At 46.3% G+C, this 14,063-nt stretch overlaps 1 long non-coding RNA gene across 1 annotated transcript in view; it reads right to left on the bottom strand.

Annotated features, from left to right (window-relative positions):
* LOC310660151 overlaps positions 1 to 14,063 on the bottom strand; it is a 586,996-nt gene that overhangs the window by 572,470 nt on the left and 463 nt on the right. Inside the window, exon 2 of the long non-coding RNA XR_014503245.1 lies at positions 12,954 to 13,101. This is a non-coding gene — a long non-coding RNA (uncharacterized lncRNA). The remainder of the gene's footprint in view (positions 1 to 12,953; positions 13,102 to 14,063) is intronic.

Genomic DNA, 14,063 nt, shown 5'->3' with positions numbered 1-14,063 from the left:
TTGGATCTTCAGATATATGGCAAGGTGATTATCTATCTACAGCAAAGTTAATCCCCTTCTTTACCTGAAGTTAGGGATATAGATCACTTGATTTGATTTGTGCAAGCAAAGAAATAATGGAACTATCCTTATGGGGGCTGAATTTGCTTGCATTTGTATCACTTGTAAACCTTCCTAGGTTTACAAATCGTGGTCAGCAGAATTTCAGTAGGAGCTGAACTGCCTCTTAAGACATTGCTGTAACTTCTGCCTGCTGCAGTCCAATGGAATACTCTTTGATGCTTCTGTTGGAGTAACACAAATTGGCCAATTTTTCTGCAAATGTCTGAGAGAGATCAGTAGCCCTAGTCATGTGCACAAAGCAATGGTGTCTGGGCACCAAGGTTCTGTATTTTAACATTCCTCCTTACTACTTTCACTGACCAATCAGCTTTCGAAATATTCTATTTCCTCGCCGGGCTTGCAACATGTGTCTCTTTTTGAATGAATAGGACCTAACATTCACAATGCCCAACTCAGCCAGTCATCCAGACTGCAGTTTAAATGGGCAGTGACCACTGGGGACTAGAATTCGCTGTGTGTCTGTACTACTGAAATCCATGTGTCTGTTCCAGGCATGGGAGATTCCAGGAAGAGCCCATCTCACATGAAATGTATGTGGATTCCCACAGATACAGCCACATCTAAATGCACATGGATCTCTGGATCAGCGCATATGAAGACAGCCACTCCTCAAAGTAAACAAAATGCCATGTTTCTTCCCTGAGTCTATCTTTGTGGTTGAGTTACCACAATCACTTGTTAAACATCTGCAATTTTGTCTCTCTGCTGGGATGCATACTTTTGCTGATGTCACATCCTGATAACTTCAGTGCATTTGTGATATCTTTATAAGTGATTCTTTCTGCCTCTCTCCCAAGGAGTTACCGGGGGCCCAACTTCTGGCCTGCGCCTGTGTCCCGTTTGCTAGATGGCCACAGTATATAAAAATATTGAAGCTAAACTTATCTTGCCTGTTTTCTTCTTAGAGGTGTTTTAGCTTATACTAAAATGCACACATACCTTTTCAAGTTATTTTTGACGCTAAAGTTTTAGGGACATTATCTTTTAAAAGAATCAGCATGCTTTTCTCCCTTTTGCATGGCAACAACGGCAGCATTCACATGAAAAAGGGAGCTTGTTAAACATCATGTAACACTGAATGTGCTGAATATTTTAAAGGTCAGGTATTGACAGGCTTTGAGCTGCTTATGTTTCCCTAATGACCCCAATTACATCCAAGCTGAGTAAGTAGTCAATAAACAATGGCATTAACATATGTAGAAAAAAAGTGTTTATTTTACATTTCCAAGACAATTGGCAATCTCTGGGTTTGTCACCCAAATGCTGAGGCGAGATCATGGGGTCCTTTGATGAATGAGGAGAACAAGAGAGGGGCCAGGGGTGTTAGAGACTTCAGGCCTGTCTGAGAAAGTTCAGGTTGCCTATCTCACACTATGGCAGACAAAGCGGATTTATCACTGCAATTATGCTTATGTAAATAATTCCAGGGAAGAAGATGTAACCCAGCATCTTGTTGCATAGGGTTGGCTGAATATTTAGCAGGACCCAGAGGGGAACCACATTACTTTAAAAAGAAACTTGAACTGTGTGTTGTTGTTTTTAGTTTCTCATGAGTCGAGCATGCATATATCTACCCGTTTATTTTTAACATGTTTCCATGGGATGAGCTTTTTTTAAAGCTTTGTTTAGGCAAAAGCAGTACTTTTCAAATCTGCTTCTAAATACATGTCTGTCTCTCTCTCTCTCTCTCTCTCTCACACACACACACACACACAGAGAGAGAGAGAGAGTTTAGACATTAGAAAGCACCTATTCTATATAGAGGTGAGTGGAAAGATGTATCTAAAGGCATAAAAACAAAATATTCAAGGCAGAAACAACAAAGGATTCTGTGGCACTTTAAATGTATTGTGGTATCAGCTTTGTTGGGCTAGAGCCCATTAAAGCAGATCCCTGAACTAGATGTTTGTCTAGATCTTCTTGCTCCTAACGCAGTGGGCCCTCTGACCCTTGAAAGCCTTTGCCACAATATGTCAGCCTTTAAGGTACCACAGGGCTCACACTAGCATTACTGCTACTATTCTGGAATACAGTACAAAAATTCGCATTTGCTGAATTTTCTTCTGAAGTCACAGACTACAGCTTTAGAAGGGCAGCATGACCTTGATACACAACTTTCGCAATTATTTAGAAATGGTAAGGATACAGACAAACAAACAAAAACCCCCAGCATCAAACCAGAGAAATACACATGCCTTGAGATTTCATGGTGTACGAGATCCTGGATTGTCCCAACAACTGGCAGTTTCTTTTCAGAGCTGTTTCAGGGTGAGTTGACATGTTTGGTTTGAGTGATAGATAACCCATAATAGATCAATAGTGTGCCAGGCTGTAATGTGTGGGTTGTAACTATCCCATTGACCTCATCAGTAAACACGGTGTTGATTGGGTGATAGGCAAGGAAAACATCTTCCATTTTATTTCAAGCAGTTGATCTCACTGGGCAAACAAATGTCTATTTAGAAAACTATTTATATTTCGCCCTCCATCGTTGATGTGAATATGAAGCCATACCATCCACACTCGAGAATTTTAGCCACCTATAATTCTGAGGGCAGGCACTGTAAAAATAGAATGTTTTCAAGGAGAAAAATGTCAGTGGTGATTTTGCGTACAGTTATGGCTTGTCGATCAGAAGGTTGGTGGTTCAAATCCCTGCAACGGGGTGAGCTCCTGTTGCTTGGTCATTGCTCTTGCCCACCTAGCACATCAAAGTGCAAGTAGATAAATAGGTACCGCTCTGGTGGGAAGGTAAACGGCATTTCCATGTGCTGCTCTGGTTCGCCAGAAGCAGCTTAGTCATGCTGGCCAGATGACCCAGAAGCTGTCTGCAGACAAACGCCAGCTCCGTTGGCCAATAAAGCAAGATGAGCACCGCAACCCTAGAGGCGTCCGTGACTGGACTTAACGGTCCGGGGTCCCTTTACCTTTACCTATGTAGCTATACTCTCAATGGAGTTAGTGAGATTTAAGTAGTATAAAAAGGTAAAGGGGCCCCTGACCGTTAGGTCCAGTCGTGGACGTCTCTGGGGTTGCGGTGCTCATCTCGCTTTACTGGTCGAGGGAGCCGGTGTACAGCTTCCGGGGTCATGTGACCAGCATGACTAAGCTGCTTCTGGCGAACCAGAGCAGCGCACAGAAATGCCGTTTACCTTCCTGCCGGAGCGGTACCTATTTATCTACTTGTACTTCGTGCTTTCGAACTGCTAGATTGGCAGGAGCAGGGACTGAGCAACGGGAGCTCACCCCATCCCGGGGATTCAAACCACCGACCTTCTGATCAGAAAGCCCTGGGCTCTATGGTTTAACCCACAGCGGCACTCGCGTCCCAACTTAAGTAGTATAATTCAGTATTATTCAGGATATTTGTCATTCTTTAAAAATTGCCTTTTGCCCATGATATGCTGACACTCAGAAGTCAGGTATAATCAATGGCCAATAATTAATAAACATACAAATGACTAAACAAATACCATATTTTTTGCTCTATAAGACTCACTTTTCCCCTCCTAAAAAGTAAGGGGAAATTTCTGTGCGTCTCATGGAGCGAATGCAGGCTGCGCAGCTATCCCAGAAGCCAGAACAGCAAGAGGGATTGCTGCTTTCACTGCGCAGCGATCCCTCTTGCTGTTCTGGCTTCTGAGATTCAGAATATTTTTTTTCTTGTTTTCCTCCTCCAAAAACTAGGTGCGTCTTGTGGTCTGGTGCATCTTATAGAGTGAAAAATACGGTAGCAATTATATGCAGTGTTCTGGTAGGACAGCAGAACAGTAGCCATATCATGGGATACTATCTTTGTACTTCATGTTAATTGAGTCAAGAGCAGGAGCCTTGAGGGATTAATTGCTTTATTATTATTATTATTATTATTATTATTAATTTATTTTTAAAGTGTGAGGGTGATCTGGCTGCGACATCTGTCACCCCATTGATCGCCAGGGTTGATTCGGCTGATCTGGCTGGCTAGGCAGGTGTCCCCTTCCTCCCTCACCGCTCCATGTGCATCCCTCCCAAAGCTGCATGCTCGGTGGAAGAGGACAACCATCCCAGATAGAAGGAGTGTACCATTCTTTGGTCAAGGGTATACAATAGCTGCTCTCCCCTGCTAGAACCTCCAAACCAGCTCGAGGGATTAATTGCCATATCTCCTCTCAGCTAGGCATTGGTACTCAAGCAGTGAGATGCCACAACTCACCTCTGGAAAATTAACTCCAGGAAAGGCAGGCAGCTTACCACTTATGAGGAAGCCATTGCTATGCCCCCTCACAAGTAAATTTAGGCTGTATGACAGCTTGAGGCTTGATGAGCTGGTGCAGAGGGGAGGGAAAACCAGAATGACTCAAAATGCAAAGGATTGTAACCCTTGTAGCTGAGAATGAGAAATAGTGTAGGAGTAAGCCAAAGAAAATGTCACATGGAGGGTCTGCTTAAATAGTGCTGCAACCCCTATTCATAGGGTGTCCTATCAAGGTGAACCCTGCCCTCTTCAGCAGGTGCTTTCAGTCTGGGAAACATCTGCTAGGCCATGTGTAGAAGAGAATATATTCCAGAGCAGGGATGGGGAACCTGTAGCACTGCAGATACTGCTGGACACCTATCATCCTTGACCACTGGTCCTGCTGGAGTCCAACAATAGCTGTAGGGCCAAGGTTTCCCATCCCTCTTTCAGTCCAATCCTTCGGGCAGCAGAATCAGGTGCGGCCCCTCCCTCTTGTGCAACAGCATTGTGGACCACCATGTGCAGCAGGACAAGCAACGTTAGAACAACCCCATGGTGACCCAAGATTGTGTTTAGATGTTTGTTTGTCTGGGTTGAGATTCTCTCTTGCTGCTGGTTAAAATGGAAGGGGTTGGCATGGAGCTGTGTATAATTTTAAAGGGCTTTGCAGAATTTGGCAGAGCAGTAGCGACACCTCCAGGCATGAGGCTGGGGTAGAGACATTATGGTCTCTGAGGCTGAACTAGCAAAATATTCAAGGTTGATGTTGTGTGAATACAGGGAGGGCTTCTATATTACAGCATGTTTTGGGGCATAAAAATCACAATGCACAACCTATGGGATCCTTGTGAGTCAGAATCAGGCTCCCAAATGTCCGGAAGTCCAAATGTTGCCTTCTTTGTACCTGCAGCATGTCACACACACACACACACATATTGTAGCTAGTGGCAATGGTTCACTTATCAAAGTAAAGGGATCTATTAGGGCATAATGGGAGTTAAAAACTTGCTTCCTGTCCCTGATGAGCCCAGTCATTGAGAAGGAAGCTTTTTGGCTACATCTGCCTGGCCTCTGTTTCGTCATCACACAGCCTTAGATCCAAGAGGCAGATACCCCACATGTAGTTGGGGAGGGGGGTAAATGGAGAGGGATGCCTAGCCCCAGCCTCCGTCACCATGTCTCTGCCTTCTGTGTGTTTGGAATGCATCAGAAGGAGCTCTACGTATATAAGTAATGAGGAGGGAACCAGGCCCTTGTGCAAAGGAACTTGATATGTGAATATCAGAATGTGTATGGGGCCTTTTCTGACATGCTCCAAACATATGGAGGGTGGCAGAGCCCCTTACGCGTTATTTCAAGAACTGGGGAACATCTAGACCCTTTAAATTGATCAACAGGGAGAGAGAGAGAGAGAAGGGAGGGGGGAGCTCCTGGTCAATCTATTCTGCACTTGCCACAGTTTGTTTCTGATGGGAAACAGTTTCACAAAGGTCTAACTAATACAGGCTTATATTATACATTGAAATATTAAATTTAAAAATTGTTTGTTCCTAAAAACAGCAAGAAGCAACCACTTATGGTACCATGTTACATCCACATAGGGGCTGGGTCATCTATCAAAAAAAAAAAAAAAAAAAAAAAAGATTCAGATTTAAGCCCAGGCCAGACTCCTTTTTTCAAACAGTGGTTTTAGCCAGACTTGCTGTTGCCACTGATGATTGAAACTCGATTGCTTTCCTAATTCTACCCCAAGCTAGCAGAGAGTGTTAGAAGGATATGCTAGTCTGGCAGGAGGCGAGATCCCTGTCACTCAAGGTCCCCCTGATCAACATTTAAAGGGAGAGTATTTTTCAAATAAACTTGGAGCATCAAAATGTTTATTGGCACTAAAAGGCAGGTAGCGCAGAACGGCTTGCATTTTCCCTGAAATGACAGTTCAAAGATGGCATTTTTGTTGTCAGTCACACAAAGCGGTTCCTCCACCCAGCCCCCAGCTTTAGCCTTATTAGAAGCTAATTTGAAAGAGATGTAGACTAGAGATCAGAGCAACAGCTGTGGTCTCCATCCATGAACACGGCTGTGGACATCCGTCTGTGCAGCTTGGGGGGGGAAGGGTAGTTGGGGGTGGCAAATTTAGCCATCACACTGCCCATATGGCTGCCACAGGAGCAGTAGGGTATGAAGGTCACAAACAAAGTCACACTCTGCCTTGCCTTTGTTTATAAAAATGCCCTTGCATTCAATGCATGGTCCTGCCATTGCTGAGATGCTGCAACCCCGGGGTGTCACTTAAGGCCTAGTTTCATTAAGGCTCTTGAACCTTATCATGTTACACTTCAGAAAGAGTGACCAGCTTATTTAAAACAAAGAAGCTCTGACCTTTCTCCCCTTTTGAAACTAAAAACAGATGAGGCTAAAGTGACTCATTTCCGGCTTTAAACAAGCTCTAAAAAATACTTTCCATGTACAGTTGGTAAGCTTTTTCAGCTCCCCCCCCCCCTTTTCTTTTTCTTCCTCTCCTTCTTTGCATAAATATCTCATTCCTTCTCTCTCTTTTTGTCAAGGTCAACATATTTATTACTTGTATTCATGGTGTAGTCCTTTTTTCTTCCTTCGAGCTCTCTTTCTCTCTCTTCTTTTTTATTTTTTATCTGTGTTGTTTATAACCATGACCCTTGATCTTCCAAGTCTTAAAACAGCTTGGCTTTCAGCAGCTAAAACTGACAAGGTCAGCATTTTTCTGTTTATTCTGAGAATACTATTTACCCTCTGGGGTTTTTAAAAGCAATTCTGTAAAGCATCACTTGGAAAAAGTTTGTAACATTCACAGAGACTTCCATTAACTTCACGCACAAGAAGCAGCGAAACTTCTCGGTTTGCTGAACTCCAGAACAAAACCAACGCCCCAGCCGGGCTTTTGCAAACAATCAAATAGCTAAGTAGTGCCATAAATGCTTCAAACCCTTTTAGAGAAAAAAACAATTTAGCAACACCTTATCCGTTTAAAAATTGCCTCATCTCTCTGCTGTGATTTTTCATGAAACTGGACATAACTATTTATATCGCACAGCTCTCGCAGAATAACAAAAATCCTAACATGTTGTGTTAAGGGATTGCATGTTCTCTCACTTCAAACTGTCACAGCTACACTCTTAACAGACATGCTATTTAGGCACAATATTGATATGCTATGTGGTATCCTATGTGTTGTGGTTAGTTCCAGCTTCCCCTTGGAGCTGGATGGCTGTCAGTGGAAGATTGGTGTACCTAAGTCCCACGTAAGTCTAATCACTTGAATAATCTCATAGGATCTATGAATTTAAATCTCTTATACAACTGAAGCTACCATTCCACAAGCAACCAACTGGAATCAAATATGCATACAGAATATCAGTTGTGTGGTAGCCTGAGTTACATGGACTTCATGCATCTGTTCCAGTGAGCATACAAATCTGGGGGGTTTTCCCATAACAGGGCTCATGCGCATTTAATGGGATTGCCAACTTTTACTGGCTGCTGCCACTTCTCTGCCTGTAACAACATTCAACAACATTATCAGGGGGGCATGTTGGTTCCCAACAGAACAGCTGATCTCTGCATGTTGTGTGATTATTAAAGGTATAAGAGCAGGTCCAGCTGGGAGTTTTCAGGTAACTTGTCAAGCCTAGGCTTTGCGTGTTGAGGTCCCCAATCCACCCCCCAAATAACTCACAACAGACACGTAATTTTTGTTTAAGATTTTTGGCATGATTTTGGCCACAACTTTATTCAAATACAAACCGTGAGTGGTTGTTTAGGCATTGGTTAAGACTATCTGTCCCCCCGCCTGGGGACAGAACTGACTTCCGGGCACCACCGAAAGACAGTGCGGGGGAAAGCAAGTCGGGGAGGAATTGGAGCTGAGACACAACCCTCAACTCTCACCCGCCTGCTCCCCGAAGGCTTGCCGGCCCTAGTCCCATTCCAGGGATTGGACGAAAAGATGGCAAGCCCCAGGATTCCTTTAACGGAATTCCCTTTCCGCAGCAACCATGGAGGGGCAGGCACAGCCTATCCTGACCCCTCCTCCAACGGAATTCCCTTTCCGCAGCAACCATGGAGGGGCAGGCACAGCCTATCCTGACCCCTCCTCCACCAGATTTATAACCAATGCCTAACCACAACCTTACAAGTTGTGACGATTTGCTACGTAGTAGGCAAAAACCACCCAGCCAGCCAATTTGCCAGGTGGAAAAATTCCTACCAGGCCCCTGCTCAAAGGCAGACGACCCCATGACAGGCAATAGCAAGGTCAACGCAACAACCCCTTACTCTAGGGCGGGTGGGCGGGTGATCCGTTGCACGCAGCAAAAGAGAAAGTACAAGGCTGCGTGCAGAGTATTTAAACCTTTTTACCCCTCCCACCAAAATTGCAACATAACTTTTACCCCAGCAACCCAGTGAACCAATCACTGCCCCAGGCCATCTTTAGAGACCTTGCCTGGTAACAGAGGGGTGGCTCAGTAGACCCCACCGCAACACGTGCTCTCCCTGAAGGAGAACACGCTTTGCGTGTTGAGGTCCCCAATCCACCCCCCAAATAACTCACAACAGACACGTAATTTTTGTTTAAGATTTTTGGCATGATTTTGGCCACAACTTTATTCAAATACAAACCGTGAGTGGTTGTTTAGGCATTGGTTAAGACTATCTGTCCCCCCGCCTGGGGACAGAACTGACTTCCGGGCACCACCGAAAGACAGTGCGGGGGAAAGCAAGTCGGGGAGGAATTGGAGCTGAGACACAACCCTCAACTCTCACCCGCCTGCTCCCCGAAGGCTTGCCGGCCCTAGTCCCATTCCAGGGATTGGACGAAAAGATGGCAAGCCCCAGGATTCCTTTAACGGAATTCCCTTTCCGCAGCAACCATGGAGGGGCAGGCACAGCCTATCCTGACCCCTCCTCCAACGGAATTCCCTTTCCGCAGCAACCATGGAGGGGCAGGCACAGCCTATCCTGACCCCTCCTCCACCAGATTTATAACCAATGCCTAACCGCCAATCGAGCTCTTATGCTCGCCGCCAACCACTCACAATCCCAACCCAACCTTCAATCCTCCAATTACCGCATCCAACCAGACATCATTCCCCAGCTCGGAAAGATGTACCCCATCATTGCGGTAAAGGGCCAGAGCCTTGAAGGTAATATCTGGGTGGTAAATCACCAATCCACCCAATTCCGCTACCCTCTTGCTCACTGCGGAATTAATGCGCTTCCTGGCCCTTTCGGCAGCCTTGGGTTGAGAAATGCCCTGCCAATTGCTCCTTTGCAGTAATTGTGACCAAAATATTTTAACGGTAGGTATTAAGGTCACCAATTCCCCCAAGTCTCTTAGAATCACGGATTGCAAAGTAAAGCAATCAACCTTTGCCATATCATTCTCCCCCAACTGCACCAAAATTGCCAAAGGGGGGCCATGTGAAAGCACCCTCTGCTTAATTAGTGGGATGAATTCACTCCACCGCATTCCCCGTCTGGATATCCACGGCACCTGTACATGCTGTGGGAAGCCGAGATCCCCTTCCAGACTGCCTCACTCTGATGCCAGCCCAGTACACGATGCTGTGCCCCACAATCCAGATATGGACTGGAGCGAGACCTGCACATGCTGCGGGAGGCCAAGACCCAGTCCCCTTCCAGCCTGCCTAGCTCTGATGCCAGCCCAGTAAACGATGCTGTGCCCCACAATCCAGATGCGGACTGGAGCTAGAAACATGGGCAGGAAGGCTGAGATGGCGCCCCCAGTCCAGACTCGTCAGGGTGCTTGCCAGCTCAGTGCATGATGCTGTGGCCGACAATCCAAATGTGAACAGCTGCTCCTATGAAAAAAGGAATAACAGACAGGCATCAGCACAGGCATCATTGGCGATGCTTCCTGACATAACCTTTTGTCAGCGTCAGACTTCCAATGACCCGTATTCACAATCCTGCCTACTAACAGGCCCCAGTGCGCAGCCTTTGCAGCAGCACCTATTTGGAAGGAATGAGGTGTGTTCAGCGGTAGGCAAGCCGCAGGCTGCAATAACAGGCGCACAATGTGAGCAATTAGATGCCTGTCGAACCAGAACCCATTTCTGTGCACTAGGATCGAGCCAGCCCCCAGGGGAACGAAAAGCCAAATATTTCCGGTATCCAATAACAGGGCAAGGGCCCACCTCACCTGTGACTGGAAGCCTGATGGTGGCAACCCTGCTCACTAGGTCTGACTTAGAGCTCCAGACACTTATGACAAGCTCCAAAGCAGATAAGGAAAAGTCCTGAGGCAATAAGCCTCCGAACTCTCAGCCCCGTGCTGGCTCCAACACAATTTCCCCAACCCTCAGTACACCAAAATTACAATGGAATACTGAAATAAGTCTTGTCTTGATCTTGAACCAGCCGACAAGTCTTAACTTGTTGCGGATACTGCATAGGTCAAACATTGACCGGCTTCCTGCCTGCTGGCCTGTGAAGTTCGGAGCCTATTCCAACCTTCCGAGACCCTGCGCACGACACACTTTTAGAAGGGTCTCTGAAAAATTAAAGCTTTACTCTAGCAGACATTGCAGCGGACTGAATTCTGATAGTTTTAACACTGCATCCGATCTGCAGCAGATGGGTGAATTACTGCAGGTCCTGCTCAGAGGATGGGGGCAGGTTCCTCTGAATGGCCGAGGACTGCCAGCTAAATTTTAAGAAATCAATCCCGGCCTTCTCATAAGACCTGAAAGCAGATGGGGAAACGTAAGCTACTACTCCTCATAATTAATAATTGTTGCCAAGTGCCAAAGGAGCTACAGAAAATCCGGTCTAGCTGGGCGTCCAGAGCCCAGGATCTGAAGCTCTCCAACTGAAAAAACGGGATAGAGCGACAGCAAAAACATTAGATGATCCCGAAATAAAGCGAGCAGAAACGCAATATTAAACCTTAAGCATTGCGAAGACTCTGCCAGAGCATGAAGACCGTTTTGCCAGGACTCTCATACTGCCTGGTTATCAGACCAAGACAGATCCGACGGTCCCTAAACTCCTCAGTCCAGATGTGCACTGACACTACAATGGGGAAAACTCGAGAAAAGTTAGGTTACATGTGATTGCCTTGCCCTGCCAGGCTCAAGGCCACTGTACATGATGATGAAGGGACCCCGGGCCATGAGACCACCTGGCCAAGCAGGAATGGAAGGAGCAGCCTGGAGCAACCACCCTGCATGCAAAATTTAACTGACCTAGGAATGATAGGATCTGACAAAGCAACACTTGCTTCAGAGGAAGTATTACAAGAATAACATCCTTCAAGGCAAACAGATTTTCCACAGGCAAGCAGATGTTTGAGCAACGGTATCCAGCTAGCCCCAAATACGTTAAAAGGGGCAGTAGGACCCACTATCCTCCACTGCCAACAGAACACCCAGCTCCTCAGGGAATAAAGGGGCATCCAGTAAGCTAAGCAGAGGCTGGTGTCACAAGAAACAGCCAGTAAAATAATCCACATAACGATACCCCCAGTTAAACGAGTCTTGACTCGCAATGTTCAATCCAGAAAGGCGCTAAAGGACTCCAGTGCTGCACAGCCTGTTGAGCAACCCACTGGCATCGCCTTATGAATATAAGGACCATCCAATTAAAGCCTAACTACTTAAAATCTTGAGGGTGAACCGGCAGCAGCCTAACAGCCAATTCAATATTGCATAATGCCAACAAGGCACCTCCTCCAATTTGTTGGTAAGCTCAACTGCCTGATCCAAAGATGCATATTTCACGGAACAATTCCGGAGGGATAGCATCATTCACTGAGGTGCCTTTGGGATGTGATAAATATGGATCAGATGGAATCGTATGGGGCTCTCTTAGGGACGATCCCTAAGAAGTCCCAACAAAGCTGCCACCAGGCCAGCTTCCTGCATACCAGCTTCAGGTTCTATTGCTCAGGGAATTTCCCTTTGAAATGTGGAGCTGTCCACATGTCCCCGTCCCTGTGATCCTAGCGAGCTAAGGGGATGATGTCAGCCCTGCGTCTAACATTCCCATCATAGTGAATTACCACTTATAGAATAGTGGGGTTGGAAGGGACTCCGAGGATCATCTAGTCCACTCTCCCACAATATCATCATCATCATCATCATAATCTATTTGTACCCCGCCCATCTGGCAGGGCTTCCCCAGCCACTCAGGGCAGCTTCCAACAAAATATTAAAATACAGTAATGCATCAAACATTAAAAGCTTCCCTGAACAGGGCCGCCATAGATGTCTTCTAAAAGTCTGGTAGTAGACATCTGGTGGGAGGGTGTACCACAGGGCAGGTGCCACTGCCGAGAAGGCCCTCCACCTGGTACCCTGTAACTTGGCTTCTCACAGTAAGGGAACCACCAGAAAGGCCCTCGGCGCTGGACCTCAGTGTCCAGGTAAAGTGATGAGGGAGCATGCAGCTGTCCCATACAGGGACCAATCCTGCAACCTAGGCATTACCGGCACCATAGGCTGACCGGCTGAGCTATCCATGATGATCCCTAAAGACTTGGAACAGCCTCACCCTGTCCCCTGGAGAGGTCCAAGGTGATGTCTGAATCATCATCAGCCCAGTGATGATTTACCTGCAAGGAGGTGTAAGCCTCATCCCTGCTCCGCTTTTTCCTGCCTCTGAAGACGCTTCCTTCCGGAAGAAGGCACCTGGGGCATCAACATGTCATCCTCTGCAGGAGAGGCAAGCTCTGGAGGCATCTGCAAAGGCCCTGTCATAGTCTGCAAAAAACCTAAACAATGTGAGGAACAGGTGAAACCAATGCTTTGTGCACCACATGGGGACGCTATTCAGGCCAGAAACGCTGCCAGAGGCCATCAAATTCTAGGGCCAAGTGGGCCAAGCCCTAGGATCACCTGCTAGGCCAGACATAAATGTTTCCAATGAGATAACAAACTCAAGGCAGCCCACCGCCTGTCCAGGTACCCCTGCTTGCCCTTTAGAGGGAAGCACCTCCTCAAGAAACCCCAAGTTCTTTTTGGGAGCAATATCACAAATGCGCCAAACTACCCAGCAACAAAATAGTCCAAAAGGAGCAGCTTGTTTTGCTAAGTGGGGGATATGAACCCTGTCTCCCAGGTCCTAGTCCTGCGCTCTAGCCACTAAGCCACAATGGCTCGTCTCTAACTTGCAGAAAATAAACTTGTTCGGAAACAGCATAGTTAAAGAGCATACAAAGAGTGCTCATTGGAGGCACAGAGAGCCTCTGGCTCCATTCTGTCTGCCTAAGATATACATTAGCAACAAGTGAGCCTGCAAACAAACAGATACATTCTTATAGAGAGAATGAGTCACATGTCACAGGAACTTAACAATTTACTGTACTGCTAACTGTAGCAGGCTTAGGCCTGAATGATATGTGCAGGCCGTGCAGGCCGTGATGGCCTCCCAGCTTCTGCTCTCTGCCTTTTTTGTCTCATTGCAATATTAAAGGAACTCAAAATAGTGCTCCCGCCCAAGGCTAAATTAAAACTCAGCCAACAGCACTGCAATCACCCAAAATAAAGCCAATCTATGAGGATACTATAAACGAAAGTGATTCCAGGTAACCTGGAAATTTACTGTACTGCTAACTGTAGCAGGCTTAGGCTTGAATGATATGTGCAGGCCGTGCAGGCCGTGCAGGCCTCCATGCTTCTGCTCTCTGCCTTTTTTGTCTCATTGCAATATTAAAGGAACTCAA

This window comes from Podarcis tiliguerta (genome assembly GCF_965153285.1).
Source record: "Podarcis tiliguerta genome assembly, chromosome: 11".
Classification (NCBI taxonomy): domain Eukaryota; kingdom Metazoa; phylum Chordata; class Lepidosauria; order Squamata; family Lacertidae; genus Podarcis; species Podarcis tiliguerta.
This window is presented reverse-complemented; position numbering and strand designations above follow the sequence as displayed.